The 18467-nt window shown below is 40.9% G+C and overlaps 1 protein-coding gene across 1 annotated transcript in view; it reads left to right on the top strand.

The window, feature by feature from the left end:
- The window catches only part of PDCD11 (programmed cell death 11), a 1563481-nt gene that overhangs the window by 785972 nt on the left and 759042 nt on the right, over positions 1 to 18467 (top strand). The gene's annotated exons all lie outside the window — the stretch shown is intronic.

The following is an 18467-nucleotide window of genomic DNA, read 5'->3' as shown; positions in this document are numbered from 1 at the left end:
TGGGTAGCTCAGAGGGATTGGGATTTCTTTAAGTGGAGTATGTCCAACAGCTCTGTGTTTGACATAGCTTTGTATGTTAGGTAGTGATTGCCCCTGAGTAGGCGATATGCGATGGAGTAACTGTAGCTTTTTGAGACAGTCTGCATAGGGCATCTGTTTGAGGCCAGTAATCCTCTTTGTGAGGTATTTCTGTGGTCTTTCCAGTTGTTGTAGATATCTTGTGAGGTCCATACCAAAAGGGGCGTTGTACTCTATAATGGGTCTAATGAGTGATGAGTAGAGGGGAACAATGACCTCTTTTTTTTTGTATGAGAATCCTTTTGTGTTTAGATGAGCCACGTAGAAGGATTTCCTGACCACTGTGGGGATGTGATTATCAAAGGAGAGACTACTGTCCACCTGTGTCCCAAGGTCTCATCACATTTTCGGCATTAAGTAGACTACCAGCTATGTGGTAGTTCATGGGTACAGAGTTTTTACCAAAGGGGATGACAATACACTTTTTGGCATTGAGCTTCAGGCCATGGCTTTGACACCAGGTATCTGTCTCAGTGAGGCCCTTTTGTAGTTTGTCCACATCGTTAGGAGTTTTGATTTTGGCTCCTAGTTTGCAGTCATCTGCGAACTTTGTTAGCCAGAGTCTTTCTGTGTTGGCCTGCACTTCAGAGAAGTAGATACCAAACAGGAGAGGACCCAGGACTGAACCCTGTGGTACTCCACTTGTCACTGGTCTGATGTCGGATTTGGAATCTGCTACTTTCACAGTGTGGGTACTGTCCGTGAGCCAGTTGGCAACCCATCTTGTGACATAGGGATTTATACCTAGTTTAGTGAGCTTATCTATAATTCCAGAGTGGGGGATGGTGTCGAAAGCCTTGGCAAGATCTAGATAAGCTGTGTGAACCATTTTACCCTCATCTATGGCTTTGGTGACTGCTTCAAAGAAGTCAGTCAGGTTTAGGAGACATGATCTGCCTTTTACAAATCCAAACTGAGTAGGGTCCAGAGTTTGGAGATTACCAATGTCTTTGTTTATGAGTTCCATGATGATACGTTCTATGGCCTTGCAGACCAGGCTCGTTAGGCTAATGGGGCGGTAGTTCCTGGGGTCCGTCGTGGCTCCCCCTTTGTGGAGTGGGATAACTGTTGCGGTGCGCCATTCAGTGGGTACAAAGCCTGAGGTGAGGCTATGATTGAACATGGTGCTTAGGTAGGGTGCCAGTTCATTCTGTAGTTCATGTAGAACGCAGCTATATATATATATATATATATATATATATATATATATATATATATATATATATATATCCCTCTATCATATATATATATATATATATATATACACACACATCTAGTCATAGATCAGGGTTTAATTTGATTAAAAAGCCCCATGAATTTCTCAATATCTGTATATGATTATTTAAAGTGGGCTTTATTGTCCTGTTGATACAAACAGCCAGAGGGTATGTCTTAGATTCCTGTGCTGCTACGATCAACCTATAGGGGTGGTCCACTAAATTTTTGTGCGCCTTTTGTAATCCAAAGACAGCTGGCATAAGAGAATGTTTGTTCCATTAGTTAATTGTAGGTTTTGCCTTTAATGACCCCCCCCCCCACCCCTTTGTTTAAAGCATCTTCCAGAAATAAATCTGGGTTTATAAGCAATGCTTATTTCATTCCCAGAAACTGAGGTGTATCTACTTTCATAATCTAGCATTTCAAAAATTTTCCCCACGTAGTCTGCCTTGTCAGGTTTCATAATTCTTACATTCTTATTACTTGTCAGTTTGTCCAACAGTGTTCATTCTTCTTTAGTCAGATTTGAATAGAATCTCTTTTCCCTCTGTAAGTCAATTAAATACATCTGTCACAAAACCTCTCATATAAGTTAATTGTTTCATTTTGCGGGTTTATGCACAATAATAAACTTAGATTTAAAAGGCTCTTTGGAATTCTTTTCTATTCAGAAGGAGAAGTTACCTCTGAGTGGCTGCCCTGGACTACGTGGACCTCCATCATACAATTAACGGGTCATGTTGACATTACTTAGACTAGCAATTGTACAGATTTTTGGGAGGGTGTCATTTGACACTGAGATGCTGGCATTCCCTTTCTGTTTTCCACCTGGTACAAGATATAAGGCACAGAATACAAGGAGCTGGCGTAGCACTGCTCCTGGTTTTCTTGTAGCTCAAAGCAAATGCCTTATGTTACTAATTGCCAGATGGCCACAATTCCAGGATGTAGCACTTGGTTGTTCTGGGAATGTTTCGTTCCAGTTTTGTGTTATTTTGTGCTTATTTGACACAACTGGCCCTTCCATTGCTCATATTGCATCACTGCCATGTAGCCAACATGTTTATCACCATCACTGTATATTTTGATGTTTTTAGGTGTGATGTTTCACATATTACCAATTACATTCTGAAAATGTCGTGACTGTGCAGTATATTATTTTATGCAGCATATACATCATTTTATTTATGTGCCATGCTTTGCTTTGTACATCATAAGGCAGTTGGTGCGAAGGTTAAAGTTGTGAGCTTTGTTTTCTGTGGTACAGGGTTTGATTCTCAGTTGTCATTTGTCTCCTGTGTAACCTTGAGCAAGTCACTTAACCAGACATTCCTTCTAGGTCACTCCTGAAAAGGGACTATTTGACCAGTGGTCCACCCTGGTTTACAAACTGACATGTGGGTTATCTTTACAATTTCTCAAGTGGCTGCATGGTATGTAAAGATGAAGTCCTAACTAGGACCCAGACTACCAAATATCAGTTAACAACTTAGATGTTGGAAGAGCTAGGTGGAATGCAGATGGCAGTCAGTGGCTGATGCCAGCTCTTTCAAGGGAGGAAGGACTTGCTAAGATGCTGGCACCAACTGAAAATGTTCCTTGCATGGCAGCAGTAGTTGGAAAATGCAACATGTTCCAAAGCCATATGTGAGTGGTATCCTTCATGGGGGTGTGTGCAGGAAATTGCAAGCCCATGATGAGAAGGTATTTGGGGCATTTGCATCTGCAAACTGATCCATTAGCCGCAAATGGTGAGGTGACAGTATATAGTTAGGAAAAGCCCTGATGGCAGCTTGGATAATGGCCTTCTGCAGTTGGCTGTTGACCCACAGGGGTGCAGTGGGCAGATTGGTTGCAGGAACTGTGATGGTTGGCAGACAGTAAGAGAATATAAAGTTTAAAAAAAATGGTGGTCCTCTGTTTTCGTATAATACAATACTGCGGTGGTGGTGCTGCGGTAGCGTTGTCACCTCACAGTAAGACGTCCTGTTCGATTCTCAGCTAGAGCGTCTTCTGTGTGGAGACATGCGTGAATGGGCGTACCTTCGTTGAAGGTTGTGCGTCAGGGCCGGCAACTTGGCACGTAAAAATTTACTGCCAATCATTAGCGGACCGGAGTTCTGCTGTGGTGACCCCTAACCGGGAAAAAGCCGAAAGAAGAAGTCTTATCCACACTTGATTTTAAGGAGGGCATGACTGAGTTGTGAAATGGCATGTACTTGCATTGCATTCACTGATTCCATTATACAATGAGTGATACCATTTGCTTCCATGCTGTGTATATTTTGCTCTGTCAAGCAGATTGTTAGGAAGTAATACTTGCTCTGCTCGCGCAAACAAGCCCCCGCTGTTAGAAACTAGTTACTTAAATAGCATCGCACATGGCAGTGCAATATTCTGGAACTTGATTAAATGAGTGAATGCTGTAGTTTATTTTGATTCGGTATCTCTCCATAGATATAAAAACAAAAATACGGACTGTGGCAAATATGCAGTCACAAAAGTAAATTTATTTGAAGCGCTTTTCATTAGCTCCAACAGCTGACTTAATCAGAAACACTGTCAGTTAGTACAAGCACATTATATATGCATAAAAACCAATTAATTAACACTAATAAAATACATTAAATTAAAGAGACGGAGGATATTCATGTCCTAACTATGAAATAAATATAAAATGAAACACATTTCCCGAACAGATCACTCATATTGACTTCCAAAAGCTGACTAAAATTAAGTATAAAGTCAAGTTGGATAAGATTAAATGAGACACAGACACAAAACCATTTAAGGGGAAATTGCCACCTACTTGATAGGACCATATTGTTACATGGAGAGTTTGGGATATATATAGTAACTAAAATTGTGCTTTTTACTTAATGTTACTTTATTTACTCGTATTTGTTCACCTCTTTAGGCTATTTAATTTCATCACAGTACTGATCGAACAAGAGTCATTCAGCCCTGGGGAGCTGTATGCTTTCAGTCTCACCTGCCAGGCTAACTCAAGTTCCTCGAGTTTGAGAGGTCTTGGCCCTCCCCTAATATCAACTTTAACCATAAATTTAAAACAATGATCCTTGTGACAGGATATATGTTTTGCTAATGCATTTTCAAGTTTGCACTTCTTTATAGCGTAAAGGTGTTCATACATCCTGTCCCATAGTCTTCTCTCTGTTTTACCTATATAGTACGCTACACAGGATGTGCACCTTGCTAGGTATGTGACAAAAGTAGTATTACAGTTATATCTACCCTTCAGTCTATATGTTGTACCATTGACTTGAAAGGAATTAGTTTCATCCACGAATTTACAATAATTACAATTCAGGCATTTAAACATGCCCAGATTCCTTACCACTATCGTATCCTGCTTTTCTAGTAGTGATTTGAGATTTTTTCCTTTCCTAAATGTTACTCTAGGACCTTCACCTACCTTATGGTGAATATCTGGGTACATCTTAAATAGATCCCAGTTTTTTCTCAAGATGGCTAGACAATGGTTACTTTGTATACTGAAAGTAGTGATACAATTAGTGGAAATATTTGTATCCATATAACCTGTATTTTCAGTTACATTTTTGTTGATGTTTATATTCCCATTTTCCTCCATGTTGGTTCCTGAGCTTATGGGTGACACAATGGGTTTGACACTTAAAAGTGGCACATAAACATTGTTACGTCTTTTGTCCATCACCTCCTGGATAAGCATGTCTAAAAGAGATTTGGGGTGCCCTCTGTGGAGGAACATGTTTTTAATTACTCCACACTAGTCAAGGAACTCGTCATCCAAGCTAACCATCCTAGATGCTCTTACTAGTTGCTCCTTGATGACAGATTTCTTTTGATGGAAGGGGTGACTACTGGTATAGTGAAGAAAAGTGTTGGAGTATGTGTTTTTTCTGTATATCCTAGCTGTAAAGGTATTCAAAACATAGTTCTTATTTAGGCAAATGTCTAAATATGCAATAGTGTTGGAATCAAATGTAGATGTAAATTGGAGGAAATCAGTAGTGTTAAGGTAATCCAGAACTAGTTCACTGTCACTTTCATTTCCCTTAAAGAGAATGAAGATATCATCCAGAAATCTGGTGTAGAATATGAATGTGTCCGTAAACCTGTCTCCCTTAAAAACATACTCAGATTCCCAGTATGCCATAACTAAGTTTGCTATGCTACCCCCACAGGGGGACCCCATAGCTACTCCTACCTTTTGCAAGAAGAATTCATTGAGGAACATAAAATAGTTGTTAGAAAGTACTAAATCTATAAGTACTGAAACCAAATTGATTTCTCTAGTGGTTGCATTGTGTTTCACCAGCATGAGGGCCACCCATTCCAATGCTATGTCATGGGGTATGCTGGTGTACAAATCTCTCACATCTATAGTGAGAAAGTTGTAGTTTGCATTAAACTCCAATGATCCTATCCTGTCTAAAAATGACCAAGAGTCTTTACATATTTGAGACTCATTTGTTAAGTATTTTTGTAGGATAGCGTCTACAACTTTTGCACAGGAATAAGGTGGCGATCCTCTACTGTCCACTAGGGGTCTCAAAGGTGGATTCTCAATGCTGTTGTGAATTTTGGGGATACCAAAAATACATGGATATCTAGGGAACATAGTTTTCATGTAATTGTAAATCTTTTGGTCGATATTCCCCTCAATAAATAAATCCTCTATACAGTCCCTGATGGTATTGTAAGCTTTATTTACCTCAGATCGGGTACTAGGGATATATGCTTCACTATTAAGCAGCCCATTCATCCGATGTTGGTAGTAGGACAAACTAAAGACCACCAGTCCCCCACCTTTATTGGACTTACAAAACCGTAAACCCTGTGAACAGATTAACTGTAGACAATCGCGTTCTTCCTTACTAATGTTAGTAGTATAATTACCCCCAACCTTGATCATATTAGCATGTCTCTCCATAGATATTGGTAATTTGCTAAATCATAATATAACATGCCCTTCTATTCATATGCTGCAGTATTCATCACATAAGGGAGTCTGCCTCCAGCTGACTCGTACTTTCAGCCAGTATTCATGCTACTGTGAGGTAAATGCTATGCTACAACACATTACATGTACGTTGGCCATAAAGAGATGTCTCGTATAAAGCGGACATAGGCATGCACCTCCCTCAGAACTTTTCTGACGCCTGTCTGATCGCCTTCTCCAGATGTTCACTCGCTAGAACTGCTGTGTTAGAAATTTTATACAAGTCCCCGTTCGGGTTTTTTCTTATGAAAAATTTTTTTATTGCTGTTTGTTTGTTGGGTTCATGTCAACTAGGAAGGGCAGGTGTCAGTGTGGAAGGGAGATTCCACATAAAGATGTCCACGTGCTTTCTCTTTTGCTTAGGCCCAGACCACGACTACACTGAGTGCTCTATTTGTAAATCCTTTGTCCCCAAGACTCTCAGGAGTCTGCTAGTTTCTCTTGAGCTATATTTAGAAAACCAGAGACTGAAATGTTTAGCGCATGAAATGGAAGTGATGTTGGGCCATTCGGATGTGCGTGTATCGAAGGCCAAAAAATTGTGGCCTTAACCGTCAGCTATGCCGTCTCCAAGTCATTGCTCCATAGGCTGGTGTAGGCCCGGTGACCGTGCTGGAGGTAGTGGATGTACCTTCAGCAGGTACCACAATGGAGGCCGTGAAGGAGTCCGTTGGCATGTCCGTGAGGGAAGGGTAGACATCCGATCAGGGTGACAAGGGGGAACCCAGTCTAGTTATGAGGGCCCTTGTGGCATCGCACAGGTCACTTTGCATGAAGATGTACTTTCAGTTATCATCGAATGTAGGTCGATGTCTGGTCTGTCAACATTCCATCGTATGGAAGCCCCTAAAAAGAAATAGGCAGACTAAGGACATGTCTCCTGCTCCCTCTCAGCAGGCCCCTGACTGGGAAGCCTTTTCTCAGAGTCTCTTTAATGTCTTTATGGCCTTTCGCCAATTAACCCTTATTTTGCTCTACAGCCCTTTTCTCCTACCACATCCTTTAAAATGACAACTGTGGACACTTCCTCAGAGGAGGAGGATTCTTCTGGAGAAGAGTCGGTAGCCTACTCCACTCAGTTGGCCTCTCCCTTAGGGTATGCCTCCCCAGAGGAGGAATCGTATGGGACAGATTCCTCTGGTGAGGCCATATCCTTTGGGCAGACTGTTGTCAAGATGAAATATTTTAAGTGGGACTGCTCCCAGGTATCCGAGATTCAGAAGAGGTATTATGAACTCTTGCAGATGGACTCCTTCACCTTCTGCTATCCATCCAGTCCTTGCTTGCCTTTGTGGATGTTTTTTCTTGGCTGCTTCCAAATGTCCAGACTCTCAGCCCCCTGCCCCTAAGCGTTCTGACTGGGTCTGTAAAGTTCATGAGTACTCCAAATTCCTGTTCAAGGCTCCTGCTGCTGATCAGCTACAATTTCTGTCTCCGTGGATAAGGCTTTAACACTTTTACCATCCACTTCCTTGTTACCCTCTGATAAAAAAGTAAGGTCATGGAAAGGTTGGGCAAGAAGGTCTATACTTCAGCTACCTTAGCCTTCTATGCAGTAAACTGTCAGACCCACATGACAAAGTACTCCCTGGCCCTTCTGGCGGATGCAGTGAAAACTTTGGCAAACATTCCAGATTCCCTAGCAAAATCAAATTTAGCAGCTTTCCTTAATTCTATTGCATAAGTGACAAGGCACTCCATGTGCAGTTGTGATGTTGCTGATGCCTCTGCTAAGGCAGCTGCCTCTGGGTCTATTCTGAGAAGATATTCTTGGCTTAGGCTACAGCCTTTGCCTGAAGATTTCAAGGCCAGATTGCTGAATGCACCTTTGGATAACGAAGCCTTATTTGGGAGTTCAGCACTGGAGCTGTTTAAGTCCCTTCAGGAGAAAGGAAAGGAGTTACAAGCTCTTAAACATCTTGTTTCTCCTGTCCCATGGTTCCAAAGAAGTTATCATTTTAAAAACAGCTTTTATTGGGTAACCTTCCCTGTCATCTTCATCTAAGAGTAAGAAGGGACCTAGAAAGCCAGCCTCTAAGTCTGCTTCTTCTAACCCTGCCTCTAAATTAGATGTGTCCAACCTGCGGCTCGTGGGCCGCATGCGGCCCTCAGAGCTCTTCCATGCGGCCCCCAACCTCTAACTGCAACATCAATATACGCATGCCCCAAAACACTTTTTTTGTTTTGTGTTTTTCACGCCCGTGACCTATAACTCTGCTGGTGTGCGCATGCACCAAAGCACCATTCTAGTTTTGATTTTTTTGTGCCAAAGAAGGATCTGTGTGTTCCCGCCATTATTTCATGCCAAAGAATCAGTGCGTGTGTGTTCTCGCTGAAGAGGGACTCGTGTATGGATTTGTCGTCATTGCCTTTGAAAGGGACAGCACTTACCTGTGTTAATAGGTAAGTACAGAGGGAGTGAATGAGTGAGTACATGCATGAAAGCAGAATGTATGTGCATGTGAAAGAAGTGTGTGTGCGTGTATGCATGACAGAGAGAGACACATGTACAAAGAGGCTAATGACTATCAGTCTACCTACTGAACACAAATAAGTTAGCTCACAAATATATCGTACATTAAAAGTACACTTTCATTAAATTGTGGCTTTCCTGACAGAGAGAGTGTTGTATTGAATATGAAATCATACCTCTCAACTGCATGGATTTTAGCTTCATTTTCCAATTTGTGTCTTTTGCTTAGGAAATAAAATTGGTCATCCAAGGTAATGCAGTTCCAGGGAGTAAGAATGAGACAGCAGCCTAGGGTTAATGGGTCATTAGTGGATTGACTTTGTGGGAATGTAGCATATAAAGTTGAATTGTTTTTTCTGACAAACAAAAAAGTAACCAATACTGTTTTGTCATTGATGGGTTCTAAGCAGTGGCAGATTGGACAACAATAAGTACAGCTTTGGTGGATCATCAATACTGGCAAATCAGGGGGGCACAATGTCATTTTTTAAATGTTGAGGGTTTTAGTGTGTATGTGTGTTACAGACTGTGGAATATGTTTCTTTGTTTCAAAACCTGATACTTGGGTACTAGGCATGCCAAAAGTAGATTTTTTTTAAGACATAGCTTCTTGTCATTTGCAGTGGATGGATACTTATATTTAATGGACAATACTAGCAGTGTGAGTGTGGTCCCGTAGGGATCTGGAGGATGCCAAGTCTACCATTGCCAATGTCTTGTAAAGTGACCTGGAAATGGATATTGAGATGTTAGTGAAAAAATACAGTAAGTGGGCTTAGAAATATAGTTTAATTAAACAAAGGCCATAATTTAATTTATTTCAGGTAGTCCAGATCCTGGTAGATTGTATCCCATTAAACTTAATTAGGGAGAGCTATCATTCCTGGGAAATAAGCAGCCCTATATTCAGTGAAAGCTCTGTTGTTGTTTGCAGGTAGGAAGTTGCAGGATGTGTTTTATTTATTATTTTTAATGCATTTGTCATTTCAAAGCATGGTTTTCTTTGTTGGAAAAGAAGGCAGGATTGAATGAGCCATATAATGCTTAACTGACAATGATGGGATAGAAAGATCATAAGTGATGTATAATGTTTGCAGCTACAGTTGTTTCAATGGCGTCTGTGATGCATAATCGTTTTTGGGCCTGTGTCCCACTTTTATTTTTTTCTTTCTCCAGATTTCTTGCTCTAAGGTTGAGAGGTAGGGTTCCATGCAAAATCAAAAGGTTGTATTTACCTTGGAAGACTTTTCAGCATAAATACGAGAAACAGAGCCTTTTTGATATCTTTGATTATTTCCAATATAAACTGCCATGTAACCTTGCAAATAACCTTCTTATTAAGCTACTTTAATTCTTTTGGTATTGACAAGTATGCTTCCTTGGTTCAGACATAAGCATAGAGTGCTAATGTGACAGCTCAGTAAACTGTCAGTCTGTGAATAACTTCTGCACAAATTAAAATGTCTTACTGTCAAATGGCTTTAGATTGGAGGGAAGTTATATGTTTACTCCAGTATGTAATATGATCTTAGAGACTTTATGTATTTCTTATTGATTTACTTTTTGCTGAGCAGTTGTTTGCTAATTTATTGATGGTCCTTTTGGTGGTGGGAAGTTGGATGGATGACTCCACCTCTAGTATGATTTTTTTTTTCAGATATTTTTACTTCTAGACAATTTCTTTCAGTGAATGTGTGCCATGTGATTACTAAGGTTGCGTATTTTAGATGTAGGGACTCCTTTTGTGAGCGTGTGAAAGAGAGAGAGACTTAATACGTATACTGAATCTATTTTTGTAAATGGAATTCTTAGTTAAACAGGCCCCTCTTCTTGGGCAAGTAGACTTGAGTAACCAATATTAGATTTTAGTCATCCAGCTAGGAAAGTTTAGTATGTGGATTTTTCATCCGGTATGATGAAGGCTATGCTACTTACTCAAGGAGTAGATTTATGGCTATACATTCAGTTGTCGTGTTGCTGAACTACATTTTTGATAATGAGAGGAGCTTTTTACAGAAGCTGAAGTTTTTGTATCCAGAACCTGTCCATACAGAGCGGTTTGTTTATGTTGCAGTGAAGGCTGTGGTCTTTGCAGTGAGCGTTTCAAGTATAACCAGTATTTCTGAGGTGGAGGAAGTCTCTTCAGGCAGGATCTTTCTTAGCCTGGAAAGCAAGCCAGTGATGAAATTTATAGGGGGCCAGTAAGAGACAGAGGAAAGCAAGAAGCTTTTTAGTCTGTTTGGATAACTAAGTGAACTTAGTCCTTTGACCTTTTTTGTCAGAAATGGTTGTAGTCTTTCTTTTGGCAGGGTGTTTTTCTGAAGCACATGCCAAAAGGGGCTTTGCACTCAGTAATGGCTCTTATAAAGGAAGAATACAGGGATGTTATGACCACTTTGTCACTGAATGATACTCTTACTAATGAGGTGGGCCATGTAAAAAGCTTTCTGTACAACAGAGACAACATGGTGGTCAAAAGTCAGGTTTCTATCAACCTGAGTGCCCAAGCACTTCATGACTGACTGCGTGCTTACAACATTGTTATTAATGTGATAATTTGTGGGGACATCACTCTCCCCAAAGGGGATTATGATGTATTTTTGGCATTTAGCTTGAGGCTATGTTTCTGGCACCAGTCATTTGTTTCGATTAGATCCTCTTGTAGCTTATTTAGAATTGTTTTATTAATTCAGTAATGTGAATTATTTACTTTATTGCAACTTTATTGGCTTATTTTTGTGGATTATAGTATTGTAGGTCTGCTAATGTTGACATTTTATGTAGCTGGAGTGGTTTTCCCAGTGAGAAATGCTAGTGCTGTAGTGAATATCTGTTTATTTGTAAAAAAAAAAAAAAAAAAAAAAAAAAAATATATATATATATACTAAGATGTTAGAGTTAACTGTTAGATTAGAAAATCTGAATTAGAATTTTAAGGCAAATATTAGGCCTTTATTACATTTATTCATTGTTCAAGTGCACCTACATTACAGCCAGGAGGTTGACTTTGGTCGTCCGTGGCAGTGAATGAGTTAACTATATGATATATTTTATATGCGGCCCTAAGACGATTTCTATTCACTCAATGCGGCCCCAGCAAGCCAAAAGGTTGGACACCCCTGCTCTAAATAGTCCTTTCAGTCCCAACCCAAGCCAAGTAGTCTCAGCCCCAAGGGCCATCCACCACCTTGTCCCATTGCCTCAGTCCTTTGGTGCTTGGACGCTGATTACTCAGGACTCTTGGGTACTGTCCATTATTAAAACAGGATATTTTATGGTTTGAGAAAATTCCCCTCATTCAGAGGAATTTCACCACCCTCCAAAGACCAGCTGAGTTTCTTTCCTCAGGTGGACCTGATTTCTTGGGGAACTGTCAAATAAGTTCCAACTTCCCAACAAGGGAAGGGATTTTACTCCAGAATGTTTCTGGTCCTCAAGATGGATGACCCCTGGAGACCCATCCTGGACCTTTCCATTTAAACACCTTTCTCAAAGTCCCTTCATTCCATATGTTGACTCTACCTTCCCTCCTACCCCTAATTCTCTCACAGGGGTTCGTGTTGTCTCTGTATATAAAATATGTCTACCTTTACATTCCCATCCACCCAAGGTTCAAGAAGTTTTTACATTTTTCTGTGGCTTCCTGGCATTTTCAATTTTGTACTTTGGCCTTTGGTCTCTCTATGGCATCAAGAGTCTTCACAAAGTGCTTGGTCCCTGTTATAGTTTTCTGCAGAACACAGGGAATTCAAATTTTCCCTTAACCTAAACGATCTTCTGATTCAGATTAAGTCCCCAAAGCTTCTTCGAGAAAACTTTCCTTCACTATTGCCCTTCTACAGAGTTTAGGGTTCACTATAAATTTCCCGAAGTCTGCCCTCATCCCTTCACAGGATCACGTTTTCCTGGGATGTAAGATGCAGACAGAAAAGATGCTAGCCTCTCTCCCAGGAGAGAGATTTGTTCCCGACTGCCTACTTTAAGCATTCTTCTCCTCTAGTCCTTAACAGACAGGAATTTTCATCTATTAGGGTACATGGCATCCACTATCCCCATGATGCTCTTTGCAAGATTACACATGAAGTTGCAGTTGTACCCAAGAACAGTGTGGATGCATCACTTACACTCCTTAGAGTTTCTGATTCCACTCCTGCCTTGTTTAAAAAGGGAACTAGAATGGTAGATCCTCCAGGTAAACTAAAACCCAGGCCTACCACTGCAACCACCCCTTCATTCCCAAGAGTTATTCACAGATGCTTCAGGCACAGGTTGGGGTGCAACTCTCCAAGCTTAGAGAGTCAGAGATGTTTGGTCTCCCAAGCAGGCCAAAGAGCATATTGATGTAAAGGAGATGAGGGCTCTGATTCTGACACTACAAATTTTCAGGAGTAGCCTTGCTCTAGGAGTGCTGAGGTGGTTCACAGACAGTACCACAGCTCTCTGGTACATCAGCAAGCAGGAGGGAACAAAGTCATGTATTCTATCAGGCTAGCCCTACTTGCTTGGGAAGTAACCTTAGAGTCAAATTTCCATACAGGCGGTTTATCTCCCTTCTGCCCACAACACAATGGCAAACTCTTTAAGCAGGTCCATGACCCAATCCCATGAGTGGATGTTGCACAGGGATGTGTTTCTGGACCTAATCCATCATTGAAGTATGCCTCGGATAGATCTATTTGCCTCCCCCATGAACAGACTGCTTTTAAAGTATTGTGACAGGGTCTCTCATCCCCTGGTGTGGAAGGTGGATGCTCTGCCTTTCCCCTGGAAGGGGATATTTCTGTTTGCATTCCCCCCTTGCCTTGGTTATGGAAGGTTCTACTGAAGATTCAGAAGGATCAAACAAAATCTTGTTGGTGACTTCCTTTTGGCCAACGCAGTGCCATTTCCCCCTTTCTCCTGCACATAGCCAGGGGCAATCACCACAAGTTACCTCACAGGATGGATTTACTCACACAGGACAAGGGATCCCTAGTGCATCCGCAGTTGTCAACTCTGACATTGTGTGCGATAGGGATTTAATCCCTTAACGACACCTTTGTTCTGAGAACGTGCTAAAAGTTATGCAGGAGGCCAGGAAACCCACAACTAGGAAATCCTACTTTTCCAAATGGAAAAGGTGTCATAAAAATGACCTGTAACTGCTGTCATTTGATGTCCTGGTGGTTTTGTCCTGTCTCTGTGAATTGATGAAGGCTGGGTTGTCCTATTCTTAGCTGAAGGCTCACCTTTCAGCCATCTCCTTTCAACCATCTTTGCTCGTCTGCCTATGACTCTTTCTTTGGCCTCTAGGTTAAAAGTAAAGCTTTGCTTTAAAGCATCCTTCATTTCAGACCTCTAAGGAAACCAATACCCCCTTACTTGGGATCTCAGTTTTGTGCTGGAGAAGCTTACATTGGCACCCTTTGAACCAGCAGGCTCCTCTTCCCTTCAACATTTTCTTTGGAAAACTCTCTTGTTAGTGGCAGTTACTCTGCTAGAAGGGTTTTAGAGTTAGAAGCCCTGATGTCTATTCCCCCCCTTCACTGTCTTCCATAGAGATAGGGTTTCCCTGTGTACATACCCTACCTTTATGCCTAAAGTGGTTGAATGAGTTATCTTTAAGCCAGTCCATTAATCTTCCTACCTTTTTTCCCTTCACTCCAGTGTCCCAGTGAGGGAATCTTGCACACCTTAAATGTGCACAGACAATTCAGATACTATCTTGACAAGACCAAGCATATTCACAAGTCAGACTGCCTGTTTCTCGTACCACCCAAGAGCTCTGGGTTAGTCAGTTTCCAAGCAAACTATTTCCATCTGGATTTGTAAAGCCATTTCCTTTTGTTATTTGTCAAATGGAAAGACACTTGCCTCCCCACTGAAGGCTCGCTCCACCAGAGCAGTGTCCTCCTCGGGGGTGGGGGGTGGGGGGGGGCATTTTTAGAGGTTTAGACATTGGCTTCATTCTGGAGGCATCTACATGGTCCTCTCTGCATACTTGCACAAAACACTACAAACTTGACACTATCTCCAAGTCCAGATATGGTTTGCAGTAGCAATCCTACATGGATTTATTGCGAAAGCATTGGCTATTCTTCCTCCCAACCTGTCCCAAGCCTGAGCTTTGGCCTTCTCCCGTATGTGATGAATACTGCAGCATATGAATAGAAGGATGTAGAGTAGTTGTGTAAAATCTTACCATAACCATAGTTGTCCTTCTCTACTGTATGCTACAGTATTGTGTTCTCCATCCTACCTTTCTCCTGATGATTGCTTAGTTTCCTGTTGATATGCGTCCCAACCAGAATCTCAGGCTGGTGCTGGGCGGCTTACAAAATTGAGTTAGGTGTGTGCTGATGTCTGCTTTATACCCAATGTCTCTTTATGGCTGATGTATGCATAATGTGTTGCGGTGTAGCACGTACCTCGCAGTATCTATGGTTATGGTAAGATTTTACACAACTGTTCTTGTAAATATTGGCTGAATTATGGTAATATGCCTCAAAATATGAAGCCGCATTCAGGGCTCAGTCCCTCTGCGCTGTGGTACATGTACCAGCTATGCAAAATCTAGTGTTCTTCAGTGGTATTTTCTAATGTAGTGCGAGTTTCTATAGGAGGAACAGAAAGTAAAAGAGGAAAATGTAGAATTAAAGAATTCAGCAAGTGGTGGAGGGGGTAATCTAGGGATATCCATGTGGACAAGTAAATGGAGGAAACATGAAGAAAGCAGAATATTTTTGCAAGAAAGCCACATTTTAAAACGTCCCCCTAGGTAACTGTTAAGATTCCATACCTCTATAAATTGGCACCTTTTCTGGGTGAAAAGTATGTCTTACCATCCCAGCAAACAAAAAGAGGAGGCATCTGTGTAATTGCTAAATAAAACCACTTGCAGTTTTATAATTCTAAAATTGTTTCATTAGGTCAGCTGCATGCATCAAAGGGATAACACCCGCACTGCGATACCTTACCTTGTGAGATTGCTTAGTGACCTGCACTGGAAGAGCCAATGAAGGCAGATGGGACTGACCAGATAATGAATGATGGTATGCTTATCCAGGAGGGAGGGAGATTGCCAAGCTCACTGCAGTACCCCAGCACTTTGAGATCGATTCATAGATTAGTACTAGGCTAACTGCCCTTGCGAGCCATTTTAAGCCTAGCCAATTATCCCTTTTGAGACTCAAACCATGTACCTTGTGTTTGTAAGGCAAACACCTTAACCAGTAGGCCACCCTCCCACCTGGAGGTGCAGTTCATGCAGGATGTAGGCCAGAGATGCAGAGATGTTTTTGTTGCTTTGCCAAGTGGTAGTCATTAAGCAAGTGCGAGAATTTGTGCGCACACACTGGAGAAAGCGCAACAGGTCACCCAATCTGAAAGCATGAGTGTCTATTGCTGAGAAACCAGTACAGAATAATCACCTGTCTTTGAAAGGTGGGTGTGCTCTGATTGGTTCTCATCCAGTTATGGGGAACAAAACTAGTATAGCCATTGGGGGAAACTGGATGGTCAAGTGGCACAGAGCCAAAAAAGATGTTTAAATGTCTCGGGTCCTACTTTTCACATGGCAGAATTAGCCTCCAGGCTTTCTGTTTAGTGGACTATTAGGAGCCTAGCCCAAATTTCCAGTTCCTCGAAAGCACAGTCTAGTTAAGTGACTTGCTCAAGATCACACTGTAGGCAAATGAGAGTTAAGAGAATCAAACCCTATATCACAGGAACTACAGCTCACAGCCCTCTGTACCAACTTCCAGACTTGTAGTAATATGCAGACTGATTGCCTAGTATTCATGCCTAGCCATAACCAGGTAGTAACCAAAAGTGAGAATCTAACCCTGTTCTTTGTGTCTGTGGTAAACACCATAACCATTATGCCATTGCCCAACATCTTTGCATTTTAGAATGTTGTGTTAAGAGAACACTGAAACACTCAAGTGTCCTTGCATTGTAGATGCATTTAACACTGATATTGGCTAGTGATCTACATTTAGAGATATTGATAATTTATCATATGTACTTGATAAGTCTGATGATTTGATAAATGATGGCTTTTAGTGCAAGCTTTACTTGTACTTATTTTGTATTGATATTGGCTTACTTTACTTTACGGTTTTGGGGTGTCATTGCCATCTAGTATATCTATTTTTCTGTCGCTTGTTATACAAATTTTACATTTGAAATAAACAAGTACAATGCTTTTATACAGTATAATTATGTATGCTTTGTGGAAAATTCCAGTGCTGTTTTTATCTTTCTTTGGCATGCATTTCCTGAAAATAAGCAAACTGAAAATTTTATTATAGTGCTCATATTAAAGGCTTAACATGCTTATACAATTAAGTGCTTGTGTGGATGCCTTATAACTAGTGAATGCTTAAAAATTCCTTGCAGTAGACAAAGCAGTACCTTCTTTACCATACTTGTCTGCTAGATCCACAATGCAAACAGTTAAAAGCCTTCCTTGCCCCTGATTGTCCCACAGTACCAAAGCAGTTTATGCTAACAAGGGACAAAGCCGAAACAAAGTGGAAAAAATGAAAAGGACATCAACCTTAAATTACTGACATCCAAGATACCTAGTAAAGATGCAAATGAATTAGACAAGAGAAATTGCTATGCAGACGCAAACCCAAAAAGCTTGACCTGCTATAAGCAATCTTCTCAAACATGGGGGATGCAGCCAAACTCCATAGCTTTAGCTTGCAAATAAAACATTGCCTCTGAATTTAACTCTGGTTTTGTGACCACAGGTATCTCCCTAATACAGTCACAAGCAATGCTGACCAGAACGATAGTATCAAAAACATAAATAATGAAACTTTTCTGCAAAACTTAAACCTTCTAGCACAATCATAAAATTCCTTTTTTGTACTAATGTCAGACACTTGCACAAGAGTCTACTAGTGGAACATGTCAGAATTGCTGATGAAGCCACAGCATATCTAGAATATGTTCTAGTGATAAAGGAGTATGAGTCAGGATTTCTATGCCCCCACTTTTGAAGGGACATGTTTAATTTGTGGGTTGCCTTTAATTGTGAAAGGGATTTGAGTCGTGTAGGATCAAGTTATCTACATAAATAAGTAGTGTCAGATGAGAAAGATCAGGGGGGAGTTGGTTAATGTAGATGGAGGAAAGGAAGAGAGTCGAAATTGAGTGTGGAGGTGGGAGAGCAGCATGAATTAGTTTTCCCAGTGGCGATAACTGAGAGGAAACGTATTTGACTGATTTACGCCTGTAGTTGAGAGTCAGATGCATTGTACCCTTGCAAAAGCAATAGCTATATTTGTCTTATTTTACTTTAAGAAATATTGGAACTGCTAGTATTTGGAGACTTTTTTTGTATGAAATTACTATATTTGGCATTGCTAGGACTCCCAGTGGGATTGCCAGGACTCTTAAGTTAGGATGCACCTCAGGCTAGTCCCTCTGCTGATTGATTAACTGTAAGATCTTTCCATATGAAGAGATGAAGATATGGACTAAATGCCTCTGGAGTTGGTGGATATCTAAATATAAAGCTGTTATGGAGGTCTTTTCTTGTCCTGAACTTTACGGTGGTACAAACAGAAAGATTTCCATTTATGTATTAGAGCTTTGAGGGTAACTGCTCTGGAGAGCTTTTTTCTGCGAGGGTTGCTACATTGTTTGATTGCCCAAAATTTGCATTTTATAAAAGCACAGTAATGTGGATTAAATGGCTGC

The sequence above is a fragment of the Protopterus annectens genome, chromosome 14.part0 (genome assembly GCF_019279795.1).
Source record: "Protopterus annectens isolate FY-2018-M chromosome 14.part0, PAN1.0, whole genome shotgun sequence".
Classification (NCBI taxonomy): domain Eukaryota; kingdom Metazoa; phylum Chordata; order Ceratodontiformes; family Protopteridae; genus Protopterus; species Protopterus annectens.
Note: the sequence above shows the minus strand (reverse complement) of the source record. Positions and strands in the feature narration are given on the sequence as shown.